General features: G+C 36.8%; 1 non-coding gene across 1 annotated transcript; it reads left to right on the top strand.

Moving 5' to 3' along the window:
* The first annotated feature begins 5,252 nt into the window (after nt 1-5,252).
* LOC122745154 lies at nt 5,253-5,380 on the top strand. The gene has a single exon (XR_006355431.1). It is a non-coding gene; the product is annotated as a U6atac minor spliceosomal RNA (small nuclear RNA).
* Nucleotides 5,381-5,683: the final 303 nt, after the last annotated feature.

Here is a 5,683-nt window from a genome sequence, read left to right as displayed (position 1 = left end):
GGTGAAAATAATCTATTTATAATCACTTGCTTGCAATGACAGGTGCTCAATAAATATTTGTCAGTAATTAATTAATCCATCTATTCTCTCCTTACCTTGACTTTGTGGAATCCTTAGCTTGTTCCAAAGCTTGGCTCAAACCCATTCATGGGGACTTTGTTAATCTACGTACTTGTTAGTACCTCCTTCCCACCTTTAACATACTAATTTTGATGATTACTTGTATATACATACATGTATATATATAATGTGTGTATATCTCATATATATGTGTGTATATGTATGTATATAATACATATACACACACATACATGTTTCCCCCACTCCCCATAAGCACCTTAAAGGCACATACTGTTTAATTTTTTCTCTGTATCTCCAGTATTGCACAGTGCCTTGCATATAGTAGGTGCTTATTAATTGTTTTAATAATTGATTGATTGGTTCAGTAGACCTGGTTGTGGATGTAGATTTGGCCCATATCTTGCCTGTAGGTAAGGTTACAGGAAAAGGTTTTCTAAAGGCTTATTACCTTAAAGATTCTGAAGCAACCAGACGTGAAAAGAGTATCCTCTCATTTTCAAGTATCCACCCTGTGAACTTACTGTTATTCTGAGGATTTAAGCCTGCATATCATTTTTATACCTACATCAACGTTTGTATGCTCTATGGAACAAAGGTTTATGCTCCAATGCCAGAGCTAACATTAAAAAAAATCCATCACATTTTACTCCTTTCAGTTTGAGCAGAATGTTGAAATACGACTTAGGAAATTATCCCCCCAATTCATTTTTAATAAAAAGTGGGAACTGGATATGAGTTTTTAATAACACCTATGTATGCATTTAACTTTTATTTTTATATATAAAAAGTGGAGCGTGAGCTTTAGGCACACCCAATTAAGCTTTTCAAATAAAAAAAATGAAAAGTTGGAAGTATCTTTGTGTTGCAGATTCCTTCAGGGTACAGGAAAGGGACATTTTCATTTTTGGAGATTAAAAAACTATTTCCCTTGTCCTTTTCTCATACTCTCCCCCATTTTTCCTCTTTAATACCATCAGAATAATTATAAAATGAAATCCAATACCACAGTTAAGTCTACATAACACTCCATGCCTATGCCAGCTGCCTTTCCTCTTACTTGCCACCTCTCCTGTATCCATCATTGAACCTTTTTTCCACCTCTTCGCTTCTTTCTTTTCTCAACTAATTTCCTCTACTTCTCTCCGTGACATGCATGGTACAAGAAAGATAGAGGTTAATAAGTATTCTGTAATTTGTCTCCCTGTACAATGTTGATGGCAGGTGTAGTATGTGAACCCATTCACAAGAGGCTATTCTTTCACAGGAATTTTACCAATTGCATTACTTCTTGGATCAGTTTGGAATTGAGTAATAGTCCAATAGATTTAGGTAGGGTTGAGAGATGATTTGTTACATGCTAGTCATTTTTGGTTTCATGAAGTGGAAAGACCCCTAGCTCTGGAGTCTGAGGACCCAAGTTTAAACACTGGAATTGTTACTTAAACCATGTGTGACTTTGGATAAATGTCTTAAATCCTTCAGGCCTCAGTTTACTCATCTGTTAAATGATAGATTAGGCTTGATGACCTCTACAATCTTTTCTAACTCTGTATCTATGATGCCCTGAAATTATATCCCATAATTACACATTCTTCTTTAAGGCCCAACAAATTCTCTATAGTATTTTTTGTATTGTACTAAAGAAATATATTTGCTATAGATTGAGCAAAATTTGAGGAAAAAATCTACATATACTTTATTCCTTTGTAATATTTTTAAATGGGATACTGAAATTGTTACTAGAATTATTACATTATTCTTTTACTTCACAAACCTCCTTAGAGTTCATCCTAGTTTTGAAACAACAGACATGTCTGCTGGGGGGGGGGAGCGGGAGAGGAAGCTGGCAGTATTTATCTTATCCCTAATAAAAAGAAACTTGCATCAAGTGAACTTTACCCAGGTTATTTTTTAATAATAAAAATACAAGTTCTGGCATATTATTACTTCCTTTTATAGACTTATTAGAGTAAGGTTAGGAAATTACTATTTGTACACTTCCATCCCTAATCATATTTAATAAGTACACAGAAAAGTTACTTCCTATAACTAGCCAGTCCTTATCAAAAGGGGATTCTTGTTAAGGAAGCTGTTGTTAATTCATCAAAGTTAAGCACAGTGAAAACTTGTATGAAGTGAGTTCCTGACTCAGCTAAAAGCCAGTTTTCAAAATAACCATTTGTTTGTGTTCACTTGGTTGTTATTTTAGGTTTGTTCTACCTTCTCTGCCCCCCCCCATCCCCTCCCTACCACCATTCATGTATGGGAACACAGACCTAATCTCAGTTCTCATCTCTCATTTCTCAAACAAGGATGTGGAGGCAGATAACATCCCCCATCCCTCTGTTTAAAATAGTATGAAAGTATTTTAAAGTATTCTAGTCTGAAGCTTTTAGACCAATCTAAGAGAGAAACCCTAATCAGCCTTTCTTTAAGGATAACTTCTCAAATACTGTCCCTCACCTCTTGCTTTGACTAACCCACATTGGAATCTTCCCTTGCAGTTATTAGGTGGCGACCTGGCAAGGGTAAGAGCCTAGTGAATGATGTACTAAATAAAAAGTAGTAGTCCCTTTCCCAAAACCTTGAAGGAATTTTTTATAAAGATCCAAGAGCAGGAAGAAGTCTCTGGTTACTGTCAGTAGTGAGTAGCTTTGGGGTTGGGGGTGGAACTGTTGTTCATATACGAATTGAGTGGTTTTAGAAAAGTACTTCCCTAAAATTAAGTGACTTGTTTTGGATTGTAGAAGAAAATGAGGTTAGCTTTCCCCTTGTCCTGAGTTGTATAAGTGTGTTTTATCATATTATATAATTTCCTTATTTAGGGAATCCAAGTCTTATTTCAAAAAATCATATGTTATAGACATGACTATCAGATGATTCTGATAGTTTGGGACATTTTTTTTCTCCAAGCAGTTTGATTCTTGGTTTTGAATAATGATAACAATTAAAAATTATTTTGGCAGGCTTTCTCTATGACATAAAGTTACGCATTATTAATTTTCTTTTCCTTTGACAAGAAAATTGGACTATATCAGTAGGGGTCCATACATCAAGGAGTCTTTGAACAGATTTCAGGGGGTCCATGATCTTGGAAGGGAAAATAACTACAACTTTATTTCCCTAAGCTCTAACTGGAAATTCACATTTCCTTCAATTGGTGTCAATAGGCTGTACCAGACTGCCCAAGGGGCCTATGGGACAAGATAGGTTACAAGACCAGCTAGACTACATAGTCTTTAACATGGCTTCCTCTAAACTATGTTGCAACACAACCCATTCTATTTTAGGGCAGCTCTAATTACAAACATGTTCACTCTCACAATAAGCTAGGAATTTATTTCTTCATAACTTTCATACAATGGTCCTTGTGAAGTCTATTGGAAATTCATGAAGAAATAGGACTGTCACCCAGTTCCCCAGACTGCCGATTGAGAGATCTTTCCACTGAGGAGGAGAAGTACGGGATCTTTCAAAGTTCACCTGTTCCTGGTTTCAGATGCACCATGGTTAAAAATAGCACATGAAGGAAAAGGAACTAAAGGGGAATGGAGATGGCCTGGGCCAAAATTTACCAAGGCATCCAGCTAACCTAGCCAAGAACCCTTTAAAAAAAAAACCAAAAAACCCTTTTGGACTTGCTATATAAGTAACTGAGTTACTATTAAACTATAATCCTGATAATAGTGATGCCTGCTCCTCATTGAAAGAATTTAAAGAACTTTATAAATGTTACTTCATTTCCATATCTCTGTGCAGTTCTTTAGAACAGAATTATTTATATCCTTGTAATTACCTGAGGCAGAGTTGCAGATTGGACTGAATGATCTCTGCAGTCCCTTTCAGCCCACGATTTAATTATTGTGTAATCACAGAGATTCTTCTTAAATACATTGCCAACTTAAATACAGAAGTCAACTACAGAATAATCAGAAATAGTGATGTGAATAATAACTCAAATATCTATTGTGATTTGTTATTCACAAAGTATTTCACTCACAATGGTCCTATTGTGCAAAGATTAAAATTTATAGAAGAAGAAACCAATATTTTGAGGAGTTAAATTGCTTAGTCATAGTCACATAGCCAGCAATTATCTGGGGAAGATCAAACACTTGTTCCCTGACTCCAATTCCAATACACCTTCCACTAAGATGTAGATTTAATATTCAGTCTGATTTTTTTATACCTCATAGATTCAGCACAAAATCACAATATCTAAACTAACCAGCCCCTAACTGCTATTGGGCAATCCAGTTTAATTTAGAAAACCTTTAGTAAACACCTACTGTGTGCAATGTGATATGATAGAACTAATGCTAGACTTGGACTCAGGAGATCCTTGGGTTGGAATCCTTCTTTTGACCCTTTCTAGCGGTGTGAATATAGGAACACACTAATGTTACCGTTGATATTAACCCAGCTTAGTTTCTTTTTCCTCATCTTCATCTATAAATTGTGATATGATAATACATAAGTAAATCATATAAGCTAAGGAGCTACTTTTAAACATCCATTCTGAATGGTCAATAGGATCTTTTGTGCTTAACTATTGTTGTTTATCCTTCATTTTCGTTTTTTGTTTTTGTTTTGTTTTTTTGTTTTTGTGGGGCAATGGGGGTTAAGTGACTTGCCCAGAGGCACACAGCTAGTAAGTCTCAAGTGTCTGAGGCTGGATTTGAACTGAGGTACTCCTGACTCCAGAGCTGGTGCTTTATCCACTGCGCCACCTAGCTGCCCCATCCTTCATTTTCAAAGGGGACCAATGACATGATGGAGTGATTTCCTGCCTTCAAGTAAATTAATTTAAGTGAAGTGGAATCCTGCCAAATCATCAGCCACACTCTCTTCCAAAGTCATTGAAGTCTAATGGCAGGAAAATAGTCAATATGACTAGTGATGGTCCAAGATGCAGTGTCTTTGATATCTGACCAAGCACTAAGCACTCCACAGGACTTGCTTTAGCTGCCTTCTTGGCTATTGGAATAAATTTTCTGCCCACTCCACCAGGGGAAGTCTTCACATATTTGGAGTAGACATTCCCCTTTACTCACTGCTGAGTGTAAGGACTAACAGTTACTCTCAAACTGCCTTAGCCCATCTGCCAAGATGGTTTTACTAGGGTGTGCCCATGAATGTGCTACAGCTTCTTGGAGCCAAAAGTGAGAGTTATGTTATATGATAAGAAAGAAGGGTAGTACTTCCTTTGATAAAGGTGTGAGAGATCCCAATGGCATTTACAACACATATATGGTTAAAGCATTGCCACCTATTCTGTGGCACCTAACCATGCTCAACTATTATACTCTAGGGGTATTCCTCAGGGGTTAGAGTATTTTTTTTCGTGAGGCAATTGGGGGTCAAGTGACTTGCCCAGGGTCACACAGCTAGTAAGTGTCAAGTGTCTGAGGCCGGATTTGAACTCAGGGCCTCCTGAATCCAGGGCCAGTGTTCTATCCACTGCACCATCTAGCTGCCCCATAGAGTATCTTGATAATTATATAAAGCTCATGATCCACCACTGATATTCTTCCCTCCCCCCATTTTCAGTTGATTATGTTAGTCAACTAGGTTTAATTATCTTTCAGAAAAGGATCATATA

This window comes from Dromiciops gliroides, chromosome 2 (genome assembly GCF_019393635.1).
Source record: "Dromiciops gliroides isolate mDroGli1 chromosome 2, mDroGli1.pri, whole genome shotgun sequence".
NCBI classification, from domain to species: Eukaryota; Metazoa; Chordata; class Mammalia; order Microbiotheria; family Microbiotheriidae; genus Dromiciops; species Dromiciops gliroides.
Note: the sequence above shows the minus strand (reverse complement) of the source record. Positions and strands in the feature narration are given on the sequence as shown.